Genomic DNA, 27524 nt, shown 5'->3' with positions numbered 1-27524 from the left:
TTGCATCCTCCTAGCAGGGAAGAATGTAGCTCTCCACCATGGGAATTGATAAGAAGCCTCAGGGTGAGAAGTGCTTTCCCAGGTTGGGAAAAAAATTTACACCTCCTTCCTGAGTGTATCTGCTTCCAAAACCAAATCCTGGCTCAATCTGACCTACCTGGGCTCATTATTGAACTTGAGAATGTTGGGAAGGGGGGTTGCCCCAGGAAGACAACAGACATTTACTCTATACTGAAGTGTTCTGAAGGCATCTCAAACTCATCATCTCTCCTTGGAAATTTCCCCTTCCTCCCAATTTGACTTTTTTTTCAAGGCACCACCATTCTTCCACTCATCTCAGTTTCCAATTTAGGAGTCATCTTCTGCTAGTCCACTTTCACTCATTCCCTTCCTTATATCAAATCTCAAACCAAGTTTAGTTAGACTCTAGCTCCACCATGCTTGCCCTATGTCCTCTTCTCAATGCTCACTGTACAACCAAGTTCAAGTCTTCATCACCTCTCACCTGGACTGCTACAATAGATTTCTAATTACTCTGCTTCTATTCTCACCTCTCTCTAGTAGATTTTCTAGACAACTTTCAGTCATGTCTGCCTCTTCGTGGCTCCATTAGGGGATTTTTTTGGCAGAGATATATGATTGGTTCACCATTTTCTTCTCCAGCTCCTTTTATGGTTCAGGAAACTGAGGCAAACAGGGTCACACAACTAATAAGTGTTTGAAGCCAGGTTTGAACTCATAAAAGGTGAGTTTTCCTGGCTCCAAGTCTGGTGCTTCATGTACTGCAGTGCCACCTAGTAGGCCCTCCGTATAACTGCCATGTTAGTTCTGATCATATTTCTCCCTTATTTAAGAAACTTCAATAGCTCCCCATTGCCTCTAAGATCAAATAAAGATTCCTCTGCTTGACACTTTCTGAAAGAAGGCAGAGGAGTAACCTGCTAAAAATTTGTTTTTGTAGGGATTCCCCATCTTTTCAGGCTAGTACCAGACCATGGCTCTCTTTTACACATGCTTTCTGGTCCAGCTACTTGGTTTCTCATCTATACCATTTTGTTTTCCCCTCCTTTGAGCCTTTGCATACATAGTCTAGAATGGTTTGCCTCCTGACTTCTCCTTCTTAGCACCCCTACATCACATAAGGGACAGATCAAACTTCTACAAGAGGCCTTTCCTGCTTTCTCTAGCTTTTTAAGTTTCAGAATTACTTTGAAATACACACATAATCTTGAATTTATCTTCGAGTCTAATCTGTGCTCCTAGAATAAGCTCCTCACGAGCACTCACTATCTCAGCATTACAAACAAAAATCATAGAATCTCACAATTGAAAAGAATCTCAGGCCACATAGTCATTCAGCCCCCTGAAGATATAAGCTGCAAAATAGCCAACAGGTAGGCATCCGCCTTCAGCTTGAAGGCTTCCAAAAAAGGGCAGCCTCCTAGTTCCTAAAGTCCTAGTCACCCATTTGGTGTATTGCTTCATTTTTGCCTTTGGATTCCCACTATGTAGCACAGTGTCTGGCAGATAATCAATAGTCTTAGTCATCTAGACAGACCTAAAGCTGAAAGGGACCTCAGAGCAAAGCCAGCTAGTCCAGCCTAGATGAGAATACCTAGATGGGAGAAGTGATGGCTTGTCAGAGTCCTCAGATGGTAAGCATGATGTTGATACAGTTTTTATTGGATTGGTCAGAAAGTAACTGGTCCATTTGCTTCCATCACTGCACTATTCCAAGGTGATACCTAAAAGAGCAAATTCTCTCAGCAGTTTCACCCCCCCCCCCCACTGTCTTCTCTCACCAAGCCCAAGGCTGAGGCTTTGATCCGCCAGGCTTTTTTTTCTTTCTGCCTCTTTGTGCGCCCAAGCCCTTAGGTGGACAGTTCCCTAACCAAGCAGATTGTCTCCCAATACAGGTTCTAAAGTTGGAATTTGCTTGGGGAAAGGAACACCTAGAATTTTGCACAAAAGTTGGGGCTTAGTAGGGAGAATGCTATGGAAAGGCCAGTGGAAATCACCCTGGATGGCTAGGGAAACAAAGACCCCTGAAGCAACCGTGCTCCCATTGGGTTGGAGCTGGGAAGTCCAGCCAGAGTCGGACGGAGGATCAATAATCTCGTTTCCTCTCCAGTAGATCTTGAGCTGTAACCAAGCTGAAGCAAAAGCCACTGTCTCGTCTCAACAGTGGCCTCTTGTGGAACACACAACTTGTCGTTCCCCACCCTCATTGATTCTGAAGTCCAGTGGCCTTGGCTTGGTTCTGCAAAAATCCCTTTCGGTCCAGGTGGACCTTGACAGACCTCCCTAGCCAATATCACCCCTGGAAACGAAAGCCACCGGGCAAAGTTGTCTTTCTAGCTCTGTCCCCTCCATCCCTCCCTGTCTCTGGATGCCTCTGTCTGGGGTTCTCAGAGACAGGAAGATTCCAAGAAATTGGGAATTCAGAGTAGCAGAGAGAATACTGCAGAGAAAGAGGGACAGAACCGGAAAACAACATCCACAACCGTGAAAAGCATGGCAATGCAACAAATAAGCACAGTAGCAAATATTAAGATAAACAAAAAGGTTGGAAGTTGTCTAATGTTAATGAGCAAGCTTAAGCCCTGAAGAAAAGAGGAGAAAATGTACCTTGCCCCCTTGCTTTCAAAGGAGCTGCCCCTGAGTCTGGAGCATTATTGCATATCCTGGGGAAACAGTTTCTTTCCTGGTGGTTGGGCAGTTTGGGGAAAACTCACGTTTGTCCTGCCCCTTGTCTCGGTTTTTCAGATCTTATTGCAAGGGATAGTTCCTTGAGCTGGGACATATTTGGAAAAGAAAGTGCTATGAAAACAAGAGATAACATTTTTTTTTTAAATTAAGTCATTCGGAGCTCCCTTTCTGTATAGCATTGATGGAGGGATGGAGAGATGGAGGGAGGGAGAGATGCAGCCAAGTCAGCCCTTTTCAGCCAAAGGGGTCCCTTGGGCAGATTTGCTCAGCTCCCCCTTGCCCTGGGGCTGGGGGCTAGGCTCTCAGGTGAGTCTGCTGCAGCTTGGGCAGGGTGCTGGTGGTCCCTGCTCCCTCAGGCTCCTTTTTCTAAGTCCTTCTAGGGCTGGCTCCATTTCCCTTGCCCCTAGTCACGTCTCTGTCCCCCTCCTTCATGGCCGCTCTGCAGTAAATTTTTTTTTTCTCATTGCCTCCATCTCCCTGCGCTAAAGCACTGAGCAAAGAGCTTTAGTGGGGAGGAGGGGGGAAAGAGAGAGAGGAAAGTCATCCATCCTACCCCCCCTTTGCCCCCCAAAGTTGGGGGGCATTGGGGGAGACAGCTTTCAGTTCGCCCCCCTTGCCTGTCCCCGCGGGAGGGGCTGGGTGGCTCCTGGCAGGTGCCCTCCCCTCGGGGGGCTCCAGCCACCAAAGGGTTAAGAGGCCCCGCCTTCCCCCCCTCCAAGTGTTTGCGTCTTTGCTTGCGCGGGCTGGCGACTGTTGAAATAGACTGCGGCGCTCCCAGCGCGCCAATCCCTCTGCCGTCGTTCCTTCCCTTCCCTTCCCTTCCCTTCCCTTCCCGTCGGCGGGGCTCTCAGCTCCGCCGACCCCTCTCCCAGCTCTGCCTGCTGCAGTCCGTGCTGCGGCAGGCAGACCCCCTGGCTGCCTTGGGCAGGCTCCCTCTCCCAGCTCGCGGCTCTGAGCTCGCCGAGCTGGGGGCTGCTCCACAGCTGCTGTCCTGAGCGCGGCCGGCCGTCCGCCCGGCCGTCCACCCGGCCGTCCGACCGTCCTCCCGACCATCGCCCGGCCGCCCGCCCGGCCGCCCGGCCGTCTGCTCCAGCGCTCCTCTCTAGGTAGGTGGTATGGGGACGTGCGCTACGTGCCGCTCCCCCAAATGGAGCCCGAAAGGTGAGCGGGCATCCAAGTACACTTGCCTCCCCTTCCCCGACATTAGCACACCACTCACGACAGCCTGAGGGTCGGGGTTCTGGGATTCAGGGGGGACACAGAGACTAGAGAGACGAGGCGAGGCGAGGAGAGCAAAGGCGAGGAGAGGCGAGGCGAGACCAGCCCCGGGAACATCTCCAGGTTTCAACCTGTCCTGCCGATCTCTAGAGACCTGTGCAACAGGCAGACAGGATGGGGGGTGGCGGGAGCAGGGTGCGAAGGGAGCCAAGTTGGTAGCGGACAAAAATGGAAGTTCCCCGGGGCTTGCCAGCCAACCTTCTGCCACGCCGGAACGCGAAGTAGGGAGATGGTAGCGGACCAAAACGGGGAGCTTTGCGTACCCACGGGAGGAACGCCTGGGGCTTCCAGAAGATCTTAGAAGACCAAAGGCGGGGAGCTTTGCGCACCTGCAGGGCTTCCTGGCCCCTTAGCCGGGGCTATGGGACTGGCAGGGCTCACTTTTTTAACCAACAAGTGCTGCCCCAGACGAGCCGGGCGCTCCGAGTCAGCCTGCCTTCACCACCTGTTCCTTTGGACGGTGGCGGCTCCGAGGCGCGGGTTGCCCCGGGGCACTTTGTGCTTTCAAAACTGGCACCCCAAAACCCAAAGGCGCCCCAAAATATACAGCGACGCAATCGCTCCGATAAAGGCGACGCAAGCTGACTCTTCTGCTCCGATCGCGCATCACCGGCTCCCCAGCTTGGCGTTCTTGGCGCAAGCAAGGCAGCCTGCGATTGGCGATCCAATCTTCGCTTTGGACCGAGGCTCGGAGCAAGCGGGCTCTGATTTCGGGGAGTCCTTTGGCTCCCCGAAATCCCCTGCAGACAAAGACTGCTCCCCGTCCCCCGCAAAATAAACGGGGAGGCAAGCGGAGCGCCCAGGTGCCCGACTGCCAGTCGGGAGAGAGCTGAGCAGAAGCCTTTTCCTCCAGGTAAGCAAGCGTCGTTTCTGTCCCGATGTCGCCTTGGGGATATTAGTCAATCAGACAGACAGACAGACATACAGACAGACACGGACACCAACACCGATACAGACACAGACAAGCGGAAATTGCCCAAACGTAGTCCATAGCCCCCACCTTCCCAGCTCGGTCCTTGCAGCCCTCAAGGAGCACCTTTTGTAATTACCATTGGTTCTCCTTAAGGCTCTGCAAACGGCCAGTTTGGGAAATGGCAGGATAGAGGGGGGGCTACCAGAAGCTCACCACCACCCCCCAATCGAGGTCTCGGAACAAAAGCAGCCGCAGGTGATAAGCGTGCTGCTGTAGGAGTAGCCGGGGCTTGCCCCGGGCTGGGCAGAAGCAACAAGCCTCTTGGCTCTCCTGGGTGGGTGCCCGGGCGGGTGCCCGGGCTACAGGTACTTGGGGTGGTTAGCGCTGCCAAATGAGCAGTCAAGGGGAGGTGGAAGGCACAGCCTTGAGGCGGGGGTCACTCCCCCAAAGATAAAAGGCGAGCAGAGCCTGTCAAATCAATAACCTGGCTGGGCAGCAGGTAACATTGGCTTTCAGTCCCCAGTGGTTATTTGGTCTTCTGGGTAAGGATTTTTTTAATCCTTACCGCCCCCCCCATCCCTACTCCATCCACACTCTCCCCTCCTCCCAATTCCACCCCACCCTATCCAGCTCCCTCCCCTGCCCCCTACCAACTACCTAGCCTTCCCCCAACTTCTCCCCTTCTTCCCCTCCCCATCCTGCCCATTTTCCCTGTTCTCTCCACTCTTTCCCTCCTCCCCTCATCCATATACTTCTACCCACATTCCTCTGCCCCCACCCCATTTATCTCTCCCTCCCCACTACCCCTCCTCTCTACTCTTCCCCCCAATTCTCCATCTCACTCCCTATCCTGCCCACTTCTCCCTTCTTCCCTATTCCCCATCCTGCCCATTCTTCTGGCCCCACCCCACATCCCCCTTCCTCCTCTCCTCCCCATTCCTCCATCTCACTCCCCCACCCTCATCCCCACTCTACACCCCTTCTCTCATTTATCCTCAATCCCCATCCCCACTCCTCCGTCTCACTCCCCATCCTGCCCACTGCCCCGCCTCCATCCCCACTCCAAGCCCCTCCTCTCCTCTCCTCCATCTCACTCTCCATCCTGCCCATTCCTCTGGCCCCCACCCCTCTTCTCCCCTTCCTTACCTCATCCCCACTCCTCCATCTCACTCCCCATCCTGACTACTCCCCCACCTCCATCCCCACTCCGTGCCTCTCCTCTTCTCTCCTCTCTTCCAGCTCTCCTCTCTACTCGCCATCCTCCCATTCTGGCCCCCACCCTTCTCCCCTTCCTCCCCTCATCCACACTCCTCCATGTCACTCCCTGTCCTGCCCACTCCCCCACCCCCATCCCCACTCTGTGCCCCTCCTCTCCTCTCCATTCCCCCACCTCCATCCCCTCTCCAGATCCCTCCCCTCATCCCCACTCCTCCATCTCACTTCCCATTCTGGCCACTCCCCCACCTCCATCCCCACTCCAGGCCCCTCCTCTCCTCCCCACTCCACACTCCCCCACCCCCTTCCTCACTCCATGCCCCTCCTCTCCTCTTCAACCCTCCACCTCACTCCCCATCCTCCCCACTCCCACACCCCCACCCATTCCTTCTCTCCTCCCCACTTAGCATCCTTCCAACTTCTCCATTTCTCCATCTCCATCCCCAACCTGCCCATCCCTTGCCCCCAGTCCCACTCTCCATCCTGCCCATTCCTCTGGCTCCCACTCAACTTTTCTCTTCCTCTTTTCCTCTCCCTTCCTCCATCTCACTCCCATCCTGCCTTCTCCCCTGCCCCCATTCTACTCCTTATCCAGCCCACTTCTCTGCCCCCAACCCCCTTCTCTCCTCATCTCACCCCCATTCGGCCCATTTCTCTGCACCTGACTCCACTATTCCCTTTCTTCTCGTCCTCCCCTCTCCTCCATCTCCCTTCCCAACCTTCCCACTCCCCTACTTCCATCTGAATTCCACCCTCCCTCCTCTGCTCTCCTCCTCTCTATCTCCCAATCTGCCCACTACCCTGCCCCCATCCACTCCCCATCTGGTCCATTTCTCTGCCCCCCCATCCCACTTCTCCCCTCCTCCCCACTCTCCCCATTTCTCTGCCCTCTCCCTCCCTTCCTCCCCCTCCTCCCTACTCCTCCCTGACACGCCCCATTTTATTCATTCACACGCCCCCACCCCACTCCTTCCCTCCTCCCCACTCATCATGGGTGCCTCTTCTCCCTTTCCCCCACTGCTCTACCTCTTATCTCTTCCTACCTATTCTGCTGGCCCGTGCCTCACTTTCCCCTTTCTTTCTTTCCTTCCCTCTTCCCTCCTTCATCTCACTCCTTATACTGTCCGCTCTCCCACCCCCACTCCTTCCCTTCTCTCTGTTCACCAAGCCCACCCCCTCCCTGGGCACCTCTCCCCTCCTCTCCGCTCTTCCCCACTCCTCCATCCCCTATTCACTCCATGTCCCTCGCCCCACTTCTTCCCTCCACTCCACAATCCCATTCCCCACCCTTCCCACTTCTCCCCCTGCTCCCCATCCTGCTTCACTGGCCTCTGCCCCACCCCGCTCCTCCCTTCCTCCCCACCCTGTCCACTCCCTCCTCCCCACCCTGTCCACTCCCTCCTCCCCACCCTGTCCGCTCCCTCCTCCCCACCCTGTTCACTCCCTCCTCCCCACCCTGTCCACTAACTCCTCCCTTGCTCTCATTGCCCCATCCCACTCTTCCCTTCGCACCTCCCCACTTCTCCAATTCACTCCCCTGCCACCATCCCCCCCTCCTCTCCCCATTTCTCCATCTCGTTCCCCAACTTGCCCAAATCTTCAGCCTCCCATCCCTCTCCCCCACAGGCCCATTTCTCCCCCTCCTCACCCCCACTTCTCTCCATCTCACTTCTCCTCCTGTCCATTCCCATACTCCCCACTCATCATCTCTCCCGCTTCTCCACTCTTTCCTACTTTCTCCTCCCTGCTTCCCATGCTGCCTGTTCCTATGGGCCCCATATCACTTCTTGCTTCTCCCTGTTACCCCTCCCTCTACTCTACCCTTCCTCCCCACTCCTCCATCTCACTCCTTCCCTTCTCCCCATTTTCCCACCCCACTCCCCATCCTTTCCACTTTTCCCCTCCTCCCCACTCCCATTCTGTCCAGCCCCCCGCCCCACCCCACTCCCCAACCCATCCACTTCTCAGCCCTCACCCCACTCTTTCCTTCCACCCCTCCCTCCGATTTCCCCATCTCTTGGTTCATCCTGCCTATACCCATGTTGTCCACCCAGCTCCTCCCCTTCTCCCCATTTCCCCCACCTCACTTCTCCCCTCTTCCCCAGTTCACATCCAGCCTATCCCTCTGCCCCCATACACCCCCCTTCCTCACTACTCTTCCTTTCCAGTCTCCTCTCACTTCCCTTGTGCCCATTTCTACCACCCCCACCCATCCTGTTCGCTCCCCTGCCCCCAGCCTGCTTCTCCCTATTCCCCACCCTGCCCATGTCCCAGCTCCTCTCCACTCTCCCCCTTCCCCTCCCCTCTTCTTCACTCCTCTACTCCGTTTCCCCATCTTCTCCTCCCACCCCCACCCCACTGCTTCCTTTCTTCCCACTTTCCACACCCCACTTCCCTGCCTCTATCCCACATTCACCTCCTCCCCAATCTCACCTTCCTCCCCCTGCAGCCCATTTCTCTCCCTTCCCCACTCCTCATCCTCCTATTCTCCCTGCTCCTCTCCCCACCTTGTTGGCAAGGATGAGTGAGATGCACACTATAGGTAAAAATAAAAACTGATCTGTGCAAATGCGGTGCTCAAGGACGGACACACACACACACACACACACACACACACACACACACACCAGCCAACCAGCCCTGCATTGCCCGTTTAGAGGTTATAGAGTGCTTGGCACAATCCAGAACCATAAATATCTGAAGGGGGGGGGGAGGATGTAGCAGACTCAGCAGGTGGTCACTTAGATAAACCTAAAATCTGGCAATTGAGCTCCCAGAGGCAAAGCACAGCGGCTCTGGATTGGTTCCCGTTTGCTGTGCACCTGAGCTCAAGGGGCTGGAGACTCAGGTCACTCCAGCTGGGCAGCTTAAGTGCGATCAGAGTCCCCATGGGTGGCTAGGTGGCCGGGGTACAATAGCCTCGGTTATTCCAGAGTGGGTCTGAGCCTGGTTACTGTGACTGAGTGTCTCATGGATGACTGTCTCTGGCACTCTACAGATGGGGAGCCTAGGCTTGCACGGCAAGGAGCTTGTCTCTTGGCTCCTCGGATCTTCCTGGGCAGTGATTAGGAGGGGTACAGGTTTTCGGATGCATTCTGGAAGCTGAGTTCCAAGGCTTAGCCATGGGTACCCCAGTTTGTTGGGGGGTGGAACTTTTGCGTTTTGGATTTTGGATTCTGCTGGTTCTCTATCACTGCTTAGCATTACGGAGTAGGTTTGCCTTAACTGACCTAAGACTAATAATTCCTTAGTCATATGCTAGTGGACAGAGGGCATTTAACCCCTCATTTCTCCAAACGTGCCATTTTGAGGAATGTAATCTTTGGGGCTTCAAAGCAGGTAGATTGGGGCTGATCGCTGGAGCCCTTGCCTCACTTGCAGCAAAAGGTCTTTGATCTCCTAAAGGTGGAAAAGAACAGGCTTCAGGTTTGGCTAATCGTGATGGTCTGGACTCAGTGTAGGCAACCTTTCCCTTTCCCTTTCCCTCCCCCCTTCTCTGTCTTTTTTAACCTTGAAAATGAAGCTCCAATCCCTCTGCCTCCAGTGCTGTCATAACAAAGAATCCTGGGCAAATTGGGGAGGGACTCACATTTTAGGGACCATTTCTCTTCTCTTCTCTTCTCCATAGAGTCACAGTCTTAAAGGCAGGGCTCTAATCTAACCCAAGCTGGAAAAGGCAATCCTGTACATCCCCTTAGCTTCCTAATAGGGGACTTGACTTAGACATTGATACTGATCACTTTTAACTGCCCCTGGTTGAGTAGAGTGTGAGCAGGTGCCAACTCTTAGCAAGGCAAAGCAGTTGTGGATCCTGTTACAGGACACAACATAGAATAACAGCAGAAGGATCCCTTCTGCTGTTGTTTCCCTTCAACATGTCTGGTTTCATGGAAGCTGATGTGCAGACTGCCTTGGAAACTTGGTAATCACTGCTCACACTTCAAGCGCAGATGCCAACATTTTGCAGTAAGCTGCTGTCTAAGGGAGGTAAACAGTAGCCCTTTCCTCAGCCTTTTTAATCGGTAGAGGCAGAGGCTTTGGTGAAACCTTGCTTTCCTCTTTTTATGTGCCCTCTGAAAGAAAGTTGCAACAAACTCCAGACAGGAGTTTCACAAATTATTCATATAACATGTTTATTAAATAGCTGCACTGTTTAAAATTAGGCAAAAAACCCTACATTGCTTCCATCCACTCTTTTTGAAATCAATGACACCCTCAAAGGTCAGAGTAACTTTACTGAACACCCAAGCCCTTGGCACCTCTGACTTCTATTTGCTTCTGCATGTGCTTAATTGGCTCCATGCTAGTGGACTAACTAAAAAAAGGAAGGAAAAATAAGAAAGATAGAGCTTGGGAAAGTTCTTAGCACAGAGCTAACCAATCTTCATCCCTGAGCTAGGGGGGAAAGGTTTGTCAGGCCTCTTGCCCTATAGTCCAAATTTGATGGCACAGATTTGTCTTTGACTGTGGGTCTCATGGCAAAAAAGACCAAAGGGTTCGATTTTCCTCCCCCCAAATGTCTGTGGCAGTGGTATCAAGGGAGTATAAAAATTGGTGCAAAATAATTCATAAATCCCTGCTTATCCCATTGCCTCAAGTACTCCCCCCACCCACCCAGGACAGATATTGGTTCTTATTTAAGTTTTGTAGTCTTTGTATCCTTCTCTTCCAACCCCATCCAGCACCTAACACAATACCTGCAAATTGCAGGTATTTAACAACCATTTACTGCAGTAGCTCTAGGTGTGTATCCCCCCCCCCCCCACCATGATTTTCTATTAAGACAGCTCTAGGATTCTGCCTCAGTCTATGATGGCTTCTAGAACCATAGACCTCTATAATCCCTTGAACCATTTCTGTGACTTTTCAGAGAAGAGCAACATCAATTCTTCCCCCAGGGGCTAAATGGGCATCAACCTTAAGTAACAGGCAATACATTAAGTCTTCCTAACATAGGATGATACCATCAAGATTCTACGATATTTTATATCTTGTACAGAGACTTCCTCTCTCCCCTCCATTTCCACGCCTTTCATATTACGATAGACTTTTGCAAATGGGTAAAAAAAAATTTTGTTTATTAAACTCATTAACCTTTGTTAGACACATAATTATTGTCATTTTGTTGGTTTTCTAGCTCTTTGAGGCCTGCTATTTTTTTTTTTTTTTTTTTGCCATGGTAGGAGGGGGCGGTCCATGACCACCAGATAAAACTCCACTGAAGCTAGGTGCCGCATTGCAGATGACAATGCAGATGCAATAACATCTGCTCCACTAGGGGGCTTGGTTGGCAGAGCCTTCATGGCTTCTCCTCTCTGAACCCCACCCCCTAGACTGCGGCAAAATTTTCTCTGCTGTTGACCAATGTTGATCTTTAGAAACCAACATCCTCCATTTTACCCATTTCTGAAGAGCTTCCTCTTTCAGCCTAGCTACTCCCCATCTCCTGCTGGGGCTGGGCAGAACAGAGGGGATAGTATAAATTGTATGTCAGGGCTGATGCCAGTCTACTCATGGTCCCAGCTTCATTCCTCATGGCCCTCGTCCCCATTTTACAAAGCAGTCATCTCATTTACAGCAATTTAACATTAGGATCCTGCATACATACAATATTCCCAGCCACAGCATGCACACGAACAACTGCTGCACCGTAATGATAAGGCAGGGGTTTCAAGACACACTAATGACATTAACTATAGGGCACACTGTAAATCTTGCCCTCCTCACCTATAACCATTAACCTTGCAGTTATGGTTTGAGAGATGCCAAATTATTCCCCTACCCCAAAGGTTCTTCCCCAAGAACCTGCCACAGGAGCAAAAGAGGAATCACCATGAAAGCTAAGGCGCAGAGTGCAGTCAGATTTACCCTCCCATTAGTCATCTATGGGGCAAAATGGAAACTTAAGGTAATATTGAGCTATTATCAGCCATTAACAGTTTATTGTGAATTAATTTATCAAATTAACTCCAATCACCTAGCAGGAACCAGAAGAACTGGATCCCCAAACAGGTACGTTTTGATGGGAAGAGTTGATTAGATAGACTCTTATTTGTTAGGACATGACCATGGGGGTAGGAGCTGATAAATCTTGGCCAATGGCAGCTCAGGGAGGGCCTGCAGAGCAGACCAGAGTCTCTTCTCTAGGGAGCTCAACTGTGTTCAAGGGCTCTTCTTTGCCTTTGCAGTCTTCCTTAAATGTTTTTCCTTCTGATAATAATGACTCATCTTATGGTATTTAATGTTTATAAAGTACTTTCCAGACCTCAAGTCCATAAGGCAAGTGTTATGATTAGTAGAAAAATCTATTTTCAGATGAGGAAACTAGCTCTGAGATGTTGTTACTTATTCCCGGTCACACCTTTGATGAATGTGAAATCCAGAATGCAAACTCAGGGCTCTACGTGACCAGTGTTCCTTCCGTAACACCATGCTGCCTTTAGAGGGGTTGGAAACTACATCAGAAATGAGCCGTCTCCCAAAATATAGAGTCAGGAGCAAAGATTCGAGAGATGAGGTCATTTGCTCACCACCCCCAGCTTTGGCCCAAGCTCCAGAGGGGAGGCCCTGGTGATTTGAAGGAGTGATAGTCCCCAACCTTTTGGCCTGCCTCCCCTCCAAGTCATACAAATCACAGTAACCCCCAAATCAGCACTAGCCACTCAAAAGAATGGCCCAGACCAGGAAGACTATATTCAGATGACTGGTATCATTGTGGACTTAAGGGAGAGGCACAGCCACAACAGAGTGGAGATGGAAGAAAGATCTAACCCAGGTGAAGGAACACAAAATTTGATTTCATTTCCTCCTTTCAAAAGCTCTTCCCTGGCAGGCTTGAGCAGCATGGAATCATATTTATTACCCTCTACTGAAGTGTGGGGAAATTGAACAAGGCTGCGAATCATGCTTCTCCATTATGCTAGTGAAAGTCTGGGATTAAGCCCTTAAACTCAAAATTCCCTTCCTTAATTAAAGGACCCATTATCACCTTCCTGGTTTAGCTTCCTGAGACACGAAAGGGAGTTTAATTTTTGGGCTAAATATGTCACCAGTGTTGAAATAGATACATCAGCTAATGGGGCTAATTAATCAGTTGGCCCAATAAGATTTTTTAATGTAAAAATCATGTTAGATTTGGAGAACCTCAGATAATAATTGTAGTAGTAATGTTTATACATCACTTCCAGGCTCACATAGCATTTTACAAATATATCTCATTTGATCCTCACAATAACCCTGTGAGGTAGGTGCCATTTTCTACATCAGGAAACTGAGCCATGGAAAAGTTAAGTGCCTGAGCCTGAATTCAAGCTAGGCAAGCAGGACACTATCCACTATACCGCCTGATTGCCCTTCACTTTCTAGATCTCAGTTTCCTTCTCTGTAAAACAAGAGTTGGACTGGATGACCCTTAAGCTCTAAATCTAGGATTACTGGCACTGAGACTTATAGTTCCTTGACAAAATCTTCTCCTCTCAGATGCTTCTACATTTGTTTTGTTGGAAACAACCCCTAACTCTTTCACTTCATTGATCTAGGAAAGGTTATGTAAAGCACTGTACTAGACCCAGTGGTCTCCACCTTCTAGGATCTTATAATCCAACTGGGAAAGTTTTAGCCAGTCTCATAAGAAACAGAATGTTTGAGCAGCTTCCCAAAAGGTGGAAGCATAGGAGTCTCTAGACCAAGAGAGGGAAGGCTTCTTGGAGGTGGGGTACTTGGAGTCAGATTTGGATAAATCTATCAAGTCATGGTTGGGCAAGAGGAGATAGGAGGAAATTCCAGACAAGGGGAGCAATAGGAATGTAATGTGAAGACTAGTCGGTTTGGGAATCAGGAGATTTGCCTTTTATTCCTGCTTCTGCCAACAGTTCTGCTGGTCAGTGTGCTCTAAGTTATTCCCTCCAGCTATGGCTCAATAAAGAGGCCCCCTGTTCCCCCTCCCCAAGTAGAGAATCCCTCCAGACCAGATTCACATACTTGGTCTGATTTGAGGGATTCCAAAAAGATTCTGCTTCCTCCTTTATAAAAATCCTCACCATACACATGCATATGTATACACACACACACACACACACACACACACACACAAAATATGTCCATACTTAGTCATTTCTTTGAGATCAATGGCTATAATGCTTCAATAGGATATAATTGCCTAGGAGTCAGGATGACCTAGGTTCCAATCCTGTCTTAGCATACTAATAACTATTTGACCCTCAACAAGTCACTGGAACATCTTGAGCTTCAGTTTCCTAATCTGAAAAATGGGGGTAATATTATCAAATGAAATAATGTATGGAAAGTCTTTTTATCCAGTATAGAAAAGTGAGTTATTGACGTTATTATTGTTATTTTAAGATACAATCATGTCTAAAGTATTCTGAGGAGTTTGCTTACCTGCTCAAACTCTGGAGGGCACTAAAACCAAACTTGGCCTACCTTTCGCTTTTGTCATTGGCTGCCTGTCCAAAGGGCAGGTGTCCATTTCTTAGAGATGGTCCAGGTTAAAAAAAAAAAGTGAGAGAGAAGGAGTGTGGGTATGTTGCAAAGGAATATGGAGTGACGCCTACTTGTAACTGGCCATACATTTGGCTCCAAGGTCCTCCTATGCCCAAGAATATTTTCCCCTTGCCAAAATTAGGGCCATTTTCCTACTGAATTTACTTTCTAGTGCTACCCATTTTATGGAGCCCTGCTACCAGCACAGAGAGCAAACTGGTTCCTTCCAGTGGGCAAGATGTCCTTACCCCATTTCTGATGTCAGTCATTTTGACACCCAATCACCTAAAACGTATTTATTCAACAAGTTTCTGAGGAACAAAAGCCAAGGGCAAACAGTATGCTTTTTCCCCCTAATCTCCCTTCCTACAAAGTTACTATTAGAATTCCATTGCTTTGACTCAGCTTTGTCCTAAAGGGCACAGGGCAGGGGGAGAGTACTAGATTTGGGGTCACAATGCTTAAGTTTAAATACTGACTATGATTTACTACCTGTGTGACCATGAACAAGTAGCTTTCTCTTCTTTGGCCTCAGTTTACCCATCTATAGGATAAAGGGTTTGGACTAAATAAGCTCTAAGGTATTTTCCAGCTCTAGATAATAACTCCCATTTATGTAATGTTTTAAGGTTGTCCAAGCACTTTATATGTTACCTCTATTGATCCTCAGGACAACTCTGGGAGCTAAGTACTTTTAGGATCCTTAATTTACAGATTAGGAGACTGAGGCTGGGGGAGGGGAAGATACTTCCCCAGAGTCACACAGCTAGCTAGAAAGTATCTAAGCAGAATTTTGAACTCAGCTCTTCCAAGTTCAGGGCTCCATCCACTGTGCCATATAGCTGCCTCACTCCGGCATCCCATGATCAGTAGAAAATCCCCTACAGAAATTGGATCTTTGATTTTTCAATGGACATTTAAACTGTCCATGGGCAGAAAGGGAAATAGGATGGCACGGTGAAAGTCCCCAAGTCCTCAATTACAATCCCACCTTTGATACTTCCTAGATATGTGACCCCAGGCAAAATAACCAGAGAAAGGGGAAGGAATTTGACCAAGCTTCTAGAATGACTAGCAAAGCCTGGACTGGAGCTCACTCTCAAAATACTAGGCTGTCTGGTCCTTCAGTGTTTTGGAACGTTTTGGTGTTATACCAACTCCTTTAATGACTATTCCAGTGGGCAAGTACTTAGAACCCAGGACCTTTTGTTAACAATGCAGGTTCTCTTTTAACTTTTAGTAACCATGTGACACAGATTTCCCAATATAATCCCTATTTCAGGGAAAGAAAGTAAAAGTTTAATGACTGTCCTTTGTCAGACCTGATTTGTTTAGACAACATGGTCACCATTACTCTCACCATGCCAAATGCTGTTTTCTCTTATTCAACCACTAGGGGGCGATGTCATATGCATTTGAAAGAGTTAAGGCTCTTGTCATTAAAGGTTAAATGGTTTTAATTCTGTGCCTCATGATACTATGACCTTAAACCTTTAGCTTACATTCCACCACAGAAATGATAATATCACTTATTGATATTTGAAATCTAGCTTGTTAACAGTGGACTAAAATGCTACCCTTGCCAAGTGACATATTTAGCAGGGACCTTCAGAACCTTGGTAAGCTATAGAAGGATAGATACAAGATGGACTGGCCTCCTGTCACCCATCAAATCACACTTTCAGAGGCATCTCCACTATCTTTGCCAGTAGACAGGGTTAGCTTGAGCAATTGTCCAACTCAGTAGAAATAAAATATATATCAGCTCCTTAAAAATGTGCATAAATTAAAATCTATGTACTATATGGAGAGAGGAGCTGTGGCATAGTGTGCAGGACTGTTTTTGAAATGAGTGAGAGCTGAGTTAAATTCTTGCCTGTAACCATAGGCAAAGCACTCAGATTCCCAAGCAATGCTTTAAGAGTTTCCACTTTGGGGATTCCTTGTGCTCTGAAAGAACACATCCAACCCTATTCCACCCAACCCATTCCCATTTCCTTAGTCCATTCCATCTTTTGAGGTCCAGGGTTGACTGAAGTGTCTTGTCTAGAAAAATATAGTCCCAGATCACTGGCCTTGACCTGGAAACCACTAACTAACCAAGACAAGACCTTACCCCACCCAGTTAGAGAAACTTGTTGGTGAGGGGTGGTGGTACCCAGTTAAGGAATGATGTTCATCTGAGTCATTTGGGTGGCAAAAAAGTAACATCTAAATTGATCTTACCTGCCTCCCCTTTTTCCCCCACCGTTTGCCTGATGAGGACACAAGCTGGGACCAACTCAGAGGGGATATTTCTTCCTAAGTAACATGACCAAACATAGGCTTTTCACCTTTTGGATCCTATTTGCCCATAAGTCCTAGGAAAATTCACAGATTGAATCCCTGCTTGATCCAGAAGCAACTCAGATGTGGGAAAGGGAGTTCTGGTGCTTTACAACTGAAGAGTCCAAAGGATAGAGGGGGAAAAAAGATTGATGGCAGAGCCAAAGGAGTGAGGTGGCAAACAACCTGGTGTTTACTCTATAGCCACATGTTAAAATGACCTGGCCATTTCTAAAATATTACTGAAATTGAAAAGCACAAACATTATGTGTCTAAATAGCTAAGCATTCCTCATTCCTATCTTAGGAGCAGAAATCAACCCCTCTTCCTCTCATTCATCATTGATTCCTTGGGGGATGGAAAGTATCTCTTCCAGTTCCTTCCTGAACCCTTTCCTCTTTCTATCTCTGTTTCTTTCAGTTTGTCTCCTACCTTTCCTGCCCCCCATCCCTCTCTTTACCCCCTCTCTCTGACTCTGACTTTTTCCTCTGTTTATTTCTGCTTCTTTTTCTCCTCTTTCTCTTTCCAACAACCTCCCCCCATTGTCTCTCATCTCCTTCTTCTCTTTCTTTCCCTACTTCCTCTTTACCACCTATCTCTCTTCTCTCTCATGTCCTCCACTCTCTCACTTTACTTCTTTCATTTCACCCTCTTCTCTATCTGTGTCTATCTGTTGCTCTCTAGCTCTCCTTTCTTCCCTCTTCTTCTCCTATCTCTCCCTCATTTCTTGTCTTTTTCCTAACCCTAATTCTTCCTTCTTAAACCCCGATCTCTGCTGCTCCTCCTTTCCTTTCCTTCTCACTCTACCCATCTCTTTTTTTCAGTCTTTATTTTTCTCTTTTCGTTTCTTTCTCTTTTTTCTGATCTCCCTACCTCTCTCTCTCTCTCCTTCCTTTCTATTTCTGTCTCAGTGTCTCCCCTCTCTCTAACCTCCTTCTTTGCCTGTCTCCTCCCTCTCCCTCCCTCCCTTTCTTCCTCCATCTCTCTCTCTCTTGTTCCCTTTCTCTCCTCCCCTCCTTTCTTTCTGCTTCCCTCTTGATTCAGATTCTCTCTTTCTCTAGGTTTCTTCTGCCTCTCTGCCCATTTCTCTTTTCCCTCCCTCCTCTTCTGTCTCTTTGCTTTCTCTCTATTTTTCTGTATCTCTGCCTCTCCTCCCTGCCTTCTTTATTTCTCCCTTTCTCTCTCCCTGCAGCCTATAGGTTTGATAGAGTGTGATAGCAGTTTTATGGCCATGCTTCTCTGAGACCCATGTAACAGTAGCCATGGTATTAAGTACCTCAAATGTACATTTTTTTCTCTTTGATTATAGCTTGTGGGAATTTACAGAAATCGAACTAAAAGATCTGAGCTAAGGTGTTTCAAATCCTGTCATATAGTTCCAGGGTACTGAGCCTGGAGAGGGTTTATTTGTCTCCTTCACAGTTATGTCCGAAGACCCCCCCCCCAGTTATTTTTGTTTTGATTTGATATGGTCTGGCTAAAGGGTTGATGCTCTTTAGGAAAGTAGTTAACTTCAGTCTATAGGAATTAATCTTAGAAGTCAAGATTGGCAGAGCATAGCCACTGGCGCAGAAATGATGGGCCAAAATAGCATTCCCATTTTCTATTCTTTATTCTTTTGAGAGGTTTGTTGCAGGATCATGGACATGGAGCTAGAAGGGACCTTCAGAGATCATTAAGTCCAGCTTCTTTAATTTGCAGAATAGCTTAGACCTAGAATCAGAGATAGTAACTTGCCCACAGTTTTTACAATAGAAACCCCCAGAAATAAGATTCATACCCTGGTCTTTTCACCCAAAATCCAACCCTTTTTTGTAGCACTAAAACTATCATCTGAAAGAATGTCAAATAGCTTAAGAAAACCATTTAGACTTTCCTAGAGGGAGGGTATTGAGGCAGGGGTCACCAAAAGCTTGAAGCATAATGGGTAATGAGATGCATCTTTTCCTCCTTCCTTCCCTTATTCCTCTTTGTCCCTCTCTACTCATTCTTTCTCTCTATATGATAGCCTTTCTTCTCATTTATGTCCAATCTCTTCCTTCACCTTCTCATTTTGCTCAGGTGGCAGCCTGACCAAGCCCTGCTTCATTCTTAATCCATTTACCCAAGAACATCAAAGCTTCTAGTACAAAAGGCATTGACCAGGAGTGACAACCCTTTGACAATTTCTCCTAGCCTCTACCTGATTGCATCGAGAACACGATTTTGCAGAACATGCTAATTTTCCCATCTGTATGAATCCATAATATAATTTTGCCTAAATAAGATTCAGAGTTATCCTGAGACTTGCATGCCAAATTGTTCACACCTTGTGTTTTTGCGCTCCTTCAGCTGGAAATTATAGGCTGGTGCTTTCCCTTGTCAGAATTCTTGATTTGCCTCTTCTGGCTTCTTAGGAAAGGCTTCTGTGTTGTGCCCCTGGGAAAGTCCAGGTTCAGGGGCAATCTGGGAGGGGGTCTTGTGTCTGATTATAATTCCTGCTGTTTCAGTAAAATGGCCAGAATAGTTGAAATGACTTTTGTAAGGTACACATTTTCTCTGTAAATTAAAATGCAATTGTTGGAAAGGTTGATGAATTTTTAAGCACATGTGGGAGGATGATTAACAGGTAGGCTGAATGACAAGAGACCATTTGGAAACCAAGGAACAAAGACTGTCTAGCTTAGTTCCTATCAGTCCTTTGAGTTAAAGCATTGAAGACCCTGCTAAGATGTAGATGTGATTTGGAAAAATTAAGACACAAAACTATTATCAGTTATTAATGCCTCAGCTTGAATAAACTGCGTCTCAATTATCTCTCTGGACCCCAAGAGAGTGGGACTCTGAAGAGGGGGTAAGTCTTGATATTACAAGAGTGCCACCTCATAAGAAAGGTTGAGAGCATTACAATGGCAATGGGCACCTGATGAAGGGGGAAGTGCCAGCAGGAAGCAATAACACAACAAAGGGAGTGCAGGAGCAAGGACGAAGTCACCTACTACACAGTTCAGTTAGACCTCATCCAAAGTGTACATAAATATCTGCCTATCTCTTCTTCACAGCTTAGCTATCCAAATGGATCAAGGTAAGTGGGTTGTGTGTAGACTTATAAACACGAGTATTGGATGTGTTTTGATTTCTGTGTGTTGCCTCCTATATGTGGTGGCTATGACTATAAATACTTCTGTGGCTTCCTATAAAAGCTAAAAATGGAAATCTATCTCATTACTTTATTACCTATCAGTTGGTATAAACATAAATTGGCACCTGGCTTAGTGGTAACCCTTTGGCAAAGCAAGTTTTCATTGTAACTTTGCAAAATTAGCTATTCTCTATTTGCTTCCACTCATACATCAACATTTTATACACATTCCTACTACTGCTTCCCTCATTGAGCTGTCCCATCTTTCCTTTCATTCACCAAGTTGCTACTTTATAAAATGGTGAGAAAAAAGCAAAGTAAAAATTGTAATAATATGGATGTAGAAAGGAATGGGTTAAATAGATGACTTTCAGGGTTGTACATAACAAGGGGATATTATGGTGAGAAGAGAATTGGTTCTACGAGATATCCACCTACTAATATACTTTGAAATTTCAAAGGAGAAGCCTTTAGACTAAAGAAAAGCAAGGTTGTAAGTGAAGATGTGAGAAGGTGACAAATATGATTAAAGAGTCAAGTGGAGGTTTAGGTAAAGGCATGCTTCCCCAAATAGATGACTATAGCAGAACTTAGAAGAGGGAGGAATTAGACTGTTTCCATTAAAGATAGAAGCAGTCATTGAAGGTACACTGAAATTGTCCACCAGCAAGGGATACATCTAGAAAGCTCATTAAACTGTTGGAAGTTAGAAGAAGAAATCCAAATAAAAGGCATGGGGAGAGAGGTGGAGAGAGTGAAAGGGAGTTTGGATTTTGGACCTACTAAGAGGAAAAGCACAAAGTTTGGACACGTTTATTTAAATGATAGAACAAGAATTTGGCCCCAGTAAATAAACGAAAAGATGCGCACATTAGGTTTATTTCTTACTTCCCATATATTTGGGCAAAGTCTCTTTTTCTTAAGGAAAAGACATTAAATGGTTATACCTTAGTTCCATCCCTTAATGTCCTGCTCTATAGTAAGTGAGGGAAGGAAAAGAACAATCTTTTCCTAATAGCTAAAGAAAATAGAGTTATTGGTAGCCCTAGTATTCACAATCAACCAAGTGCATTGGATGAGGTTTCAGAAACACATTTATCTGAGAAGACTGCGCAAACCATTTCTCTGGACCTCAGATTTAATCATAAGAAGAAGAATATCTGGAAAGCATTGAAGTTAAAAATTACTTGCCAAAGGAAGGTGAAGAAGGAAGAGGAAGGAATAGAGGAGTCAGGAAAAAGAGAGAAGGGAAAAGGAAAAAAGAGAGAAAAGAAAAACACAAAAGGAAGGAAAGAAGGAAGAAAAATAAGAAAGAACGAGAAGAGGGAGGGAAAGATGAAAGGAGAGAAAAAAGGGAATGACATAAAAGGAAGAAAGGGAAAGAGAAGGAAGGAAAAGAAAGGGAAGGAAGGAAAAGAAAAGGGAAGAAGGAAGGAAAGATTTGCATGTCTCTTGTACTTTCCGCAAATGAGGCATATGGACATTTATACTGGACTGTCCTTTCTCTAAAGAAAGGATTTTCCACAATCATGATAAATAGGTGTATCCTACAAACAGCTGATGCTCACGTTGGCTATTCGACTTGGCAGTTTAACCATTGAACAAGTCAGACCGTGCCATTCCTATATGGCTTTGTATTTCACTTGGTTCTTCAAGCACCCAAATAAATGGATTGGTGCATAAGAGGGACAGGAGGGTTTTGAGTTTGTGGATTTCGAGTTCAGTTCATTGACCAACTATGAAGTCCTGAGACACAGTGAGAAGAATGCTAAGTCTAGAGTCAGTGACCCTGGGTTCAAATTCTGGCTCCAGGACTTACCTTGGGCAGGTCCCCTCTAAACCTCAGTTTCTTCCTTTAGAAAAGGAGAGGTAAGCCCTAGATATCCTCTAAAGACCCTTCTAGTTCTAAATCTGTGATTCCTTAATCCTCTAAGAGTTGAGGTCAGAGGCTTTCACTGACACTAGTTGTTTGACTATCCCCTCATCAATGTAGGGTTTGTCATAAATGACCTCTAAAAGCCTTTATAAACATGTGTGACCACTCTAAGCCTCAGTTTCCATATCTGTGGAATAGAGGGTTGAACTCCATAACCTCTAATGTCTCTTCCGGCTCCAAATGACCCTGTGATAGCATTAGTCTCTGTGGAGAGAATTTTTAAGAGTTAAAGGTCATATATATTTATTATATACAGATTACCTCTGTCAGTTTCTTTAAAAGAATAATCAGATTTATGTTGGATGACATTTATTAAACATAAATGTAGTTTTTATTGAGATTTAAAATTAAACAGTCCCTGAACCCAGGTAGTCCACATTCTATTCAGGGGATGATACTCCTGCAGATAATGAATGTAAACCACCATTTTCTGCTTAATAAATAAATAATTAATATCCAGTCCCAAACCCCTCTTTTGAATGGAGTCTCCAAGAAATGAAATTGGTTGTCTAGGTCCCACATATGTCAAACTATATCTCTCTTCCAACTATGCAAGAAAAACTCAGAGGGCCAAAGAGACACTCAACTGGTCAAGTCTTACCTTACCCATTACCAGTCAGCCTTTCACAGAATTTCCTGTCTCTCATTTCCTTTGTGGACCTAGAATCCAGAAGGAATAAAAAGCCAAAGCCCTGCTTTGAAAGTTCTAGGACCTAGTTGATAGTCTGGTGTAGTCACTAAAGGTATCAAGCTTGGAGTCAGGAAGCCCCGAGTGTGAATCTATCTTTGAATCCTCGATAATTGGGTTTCCCTTGGAAAGTCACTTAAATTCTCTGAGCCTTCATTTTGCCATCTATAAATTGAGGATATTTATGCTTATAGCAGTCTCCTCAAGTGGGTATCAAAGGAAATCGAATATAGGAATCCCTTTACAAGCCTTATCACACTAAAAAACAACTGGTGATCCAATTTTCCATCCAGTGAGACCTGGATCCCAAAACTTGCATTGATACTAACTGTATGATGTAGGGAAGGTCACTGCACCAAGGTAGTTCTCAGTTTCCTCATCTGTAACATGACAGGGTTGGACTATGTGACTCCTAAGATTGACTCTAGCTCTAAAGCTAGTATCCTTGAATAGCTCTTCCACATGATAAGTAGCATGTCCCACACATAAACCTTCTCATTTCTGTTCTAAATCTCCCTAGTTTCTTCATCATATGGCTCCCAATACATTGTACAATGCTTAGCTTAAGGCTAAATTTAATTAATTTAAACTTTATAGTTCAACCAATTTGCAGTTGCATTCCATTTAAGAGTGATGATAGGAGAAAAGCCCCACCAGTCCCAAATAATTTCAGAGGTTAATAGACTGATAGCGGTTTTTAATGTTTAATAGAGCTTCAGAGAGTTGAGAGAGCCTGGCCCTGGGACCTGCTCTATAAACAGATGGCTGTAGAAAGATGGTGTTTAGTAGCCTACAGCCCAGGGAGCATCAGGCCAACATGTCAGCCATTCCAAAGCAAAAGCATTCATTAGTTGTGTGGTGGGAGGCCAAATACTTGGCATTCCAGAGTCAAGTAAATACAGTTTCACTGATTTTCCTCCTCAAAGGAGAGGCCTGGGATCTTCGTGCCTTGCTAAAAACACCTTGTTAATTTGGATTTGGAGTCATTGAATATTAGTATAAAAGGAGACCCTCCTGCCAACCTGGCCCTTTGCCTTAGAGGTAAAACTCAGAGGCTTCTGACCCAGAGTGACTTGTACAAGGTCACGTAAAACAAATTAATGGCCAAGCCAAGAGAAGAATCCAGCTCTCTCAACTACCAGACTGATACACTTCCCCAAGACCACTTTTCATTCCAATATTCACCAGGATATGCCAGTGAGACAAATCCTTTTGGGAAGTGTTATATAGAAGGTACTGGGATGAGATAAGCTAGCTGGTTATTTATGTTTGCTTTTGTTTTCCTCCTGGTGATATGGGATAAACTTTGGAAAGTCAATTTGCTTCTCTGAGACTCAGTTTTCTTTATCTATAAGATAGAAGCTAAGAAATCTGGATCTATCTCAAAGCCCAAGCCAATGACTTGCTCAAGGTCACTTAGACAATTTGTGCCAACGCAGGTCTTTTGAGTATCAGACTCTGTCCATTGTCCCCACTTTGCTGCTATAGAGCCCTATGTATATACCTGAAGAGAAGCATTTTCTTCCTTTGAGGATTTCTAGGAAAAGATTTATAACATTGTGTTTCAGAAAAGTGATTCGTGGCCTAGTCAGTTCTTTTATTTTCCTTATGTATCTGCTTTTCAATTCCCTCTAAGATGGTTATAAACTATAGCTTGTCTGGCATAAATATCCCTTAGAATTTGAGCAAGATATATTGAAACAGTAAGTAAAAAAGAGAAGTGATTGAGGCTCAGGAGCTCCCTGTTCTCTTCTCATTAAGATTTCATGGTCATTAAATGGATCTGAGAATTGGGAATCATTCAGCACTCTGGTGGTTGATTCTTCTGCAAAGTTCTCTGGATGTTTGCTTTGAAATGGGCCAAAGCTCTAGGAAATTTCAGTGCTAGTGGTTCTCCTCTGCTTAGTCCCCCCTCAGAACTCTCTTTCATAAAGTTTTTCTGTGGACTTGCTCTTATCAGTCAAATCATTGTCTGATATTAACTTATCCAAAGTCCTGAAGCCCTACCCAGAGCTTGAGGGTTGGGGGTAGGAGGAGTTACTGTTTAGAAGAGGACAAATAAAGGATATAGACCCAGGCTTACTTCTCAGTTGGCATGGCCCAGCCAGAGCTGCTCCCCACCACACCAGGAGCCAAAGAAATTAGATTCTTTGTAGAATATATAAGGGTGACTATCAGAATGGAAGGGTTAAAATTAGAAACCCTATCAATCCTAGATTTAAAAGAAGGGACCTCAGAGGATGAGTACATCTCGCTCATAATATAGAGATTGAAACAGAGACCTTAAGTATATCAATTTGCTCAAGGTCACCCAGGTAGTGTCAGACAAAATCTGGGTGCCAGTGCTCTGCATACTGTCCACCTTGTTGTCTTTTCTCCTCAAAGAAGCACCTCCCCCTTCCCTCCTTTGTACCTCCCTTTTACACCTCCTCCCTTCCTTTCTCCCTTAAAGATTCCACAAATTAGTCCCATTTATTAGAGAAAGTTATCAATCTGTCTGTCAGAGGACCAGAGATTTAAAACTAGAAGGAATATCAGGAGCCAATGAATTCAACACTCCCATTATAGAAACCACTGAGTTGTAGAGACATTAAGGGTCACAGGGTCAGCAGGGGCAAAGCTCATAGGATCATAGAGCAAGAGCCAAAAGGAACCTTAGAAGCCCTTCATTCCAAGCCCCTCCATGTAGAGAAGAAGCTCCTGAGACTCAGAGAGGTTAAGTGATCTGCTCAAAATAGCATAGCTAGTAAATGTCCAAGGCTGTATTTGAATGCAGCTCCAGGGTCCAGTGTATTATGCTGTGTGACTGGAGATGAAGCATTCCACACCTCTGGAATGAGAGAGTTGGAATGAAAGCCCTATAAAGCCCCTTCTAGCTCCTATACAACACAGAAACAGTCCCCCCCCCACTTCCAATTGATTTTCATCTTTCCAAAGGCCCTGGAGCAGGAGCCTCAAAAGCAAAGTTCGCATAATGCTTTACTTACCATGGCAATCTGATGAACAAATTCTTCCTTTTGAAGAAAGCAGAACTGTTCCCAGATTGCAGACTTCTAATAAAAAGCTCTTGGCCATTTATTGGTTTGCTTGGAGCTATTATGGCACTCCTTTTTATCAAAGATTTTGAAGGAGTGTATTACCAGGGCCTTACAGGCCCTGGGATGGATAGGTGGTGGGGGCTTAGGATGACCTGAAGAATCCACAGAGAAAAAAATTAACTCTTTCAGTTGAATTCTGTCTTACCATACTCCCATTTTTCCCTCCTCAATGAATAGATATTTATGTGAATCCTGGTGCTTTGTGCTGGGCCAAATCTCTCCAGGAATGCCTCTTGGGAATGACAAAGCCCTGCATGATAAGAAAGGGAAGTGGTTTTCAAAAGAGCTCTTTAGGCAACAGAGAGCAATTTGCCACTGGATTTTGTACACACAGTTGCATGCCTAATTGAGCATGAAATTACATGTACAAAACATCAACTATTCAGAAGGGTTGGTATGTAGACTGCCATTCTGGTCACCACCCATCTGAACACCAACATGACTGTTTTGTACAGTACGAAATGTGTCTGCCTTGCTCGGGGGCAGACTCTTCACTGACCTTTAACAGGAGGTCTGACTACCTGCTATCATTGCTGGTCTCTGCATGGCCCTAGAATAGACTTTCTGTTACCTTGAATCTTGATCACCATCTGTATTCATTATAACACAGGCATTAATTCTGATGTACTGGGCCCTGAAATGGTCTGGTTTTCCTCCTATGTCTCCTGAGTGCAGAATACTGGACTAAGTGACCCCAAAGTCTACCAGATAGGTGACCTTTAAGACTCTTCCCACAATGGTTATAAAAACCTTTGGTTTCTCATCCTGAAATTGGGGACCTGGAGTTCTATATTTGCACAACCCTACTCCCATCACCATATATTCACAGTGCCCAGCTTTGTTAAGATATGACATTTGGAGACTAAGTTTGACTTGACTTTGTCTTGGGGCATTTCACCTGACATTTTTACACCTCAGTTTCCTCATCTGTAAAATATGGATGTTGGAGTAAATTAGCCTATGAGGTTCTTTCTGGCTCTAATTGTAGAATCCTTTGATTATCCTGACTTACTTTGAGAAGCATACTTATCTCTTGGAGGTGTGTCTGTAAAGCAATGAGAGGCAGTTCTTTGAATAAAAATGCTAGAGTTTATACTTCCACATGAGTAGCATCCCTCATAGCCTGGAGAGACTTGGTCCCAAGTCCAACCATGCTGTTGGTGCTCATAGGAAGAAATGACCTTCAGAGCAAGAAAATCAGATTGACAAAATTAATACTTAAACCCTAAGATAAGATTCTTGTGGAGATCCAAGAGAAAGTGTTGAGCCTGAGTGATTGAGAGAATGATGATGGGCAAGCTAGGAGGTACAGTGGAGCACTGACCTCATATAATTAATATTTACTTAACTGTGTGACCTTGGGCAAGTCACTTAACCCCATATCCTTGCGAAAACATACAGAGAGAATGATGATGTCTTTAACAGAAACCAGAAAGTTAGAAGGAGGATCATGATGGAGGGGGTAGGTAGAAATGATAAGTCTGGTCTGGGATATGCTACATTTGAGCACTTAGAAGTTCAGGTTAGAGCTTCAGGAAGGGCACTGTATGACTATTTCTGAAACCTGTGGTTGAATGATATACTGATAATTATTAATGAGGTCCTTACAAAGTTGGTTAGTATGTTTCAGAATCCTCATGCTTCATTCCTCCAGGTAGGCCACAAAGAGTCACCCTTTAGTGTTTTCAAATAGATATACATACCCTTGTTTATGCCATATAACAATCCTGTGAGGTGGA

Source organism: Macrotis lagotis, chromosome X, assembly GCF_037893015.1.
Source record: "Macrotis lagotis isolate mMagLag1 chromosome X, bilby.v1.9.chrom.fasta, whole genome shotgun sequence".
In the NCBI taxonomy this organism is placed as follows: domain Eukaryota; kingdom Metazoa; phylum Chordata; class Mammalia; order Peramelemorphia; family Peramelidae; genus Macrotis; species Macrotis lagotis.
The sequence above is the reverse complement of the archived record's forward strand: the minus strand, read 5'-3'. Positions refer to the sequence as shown.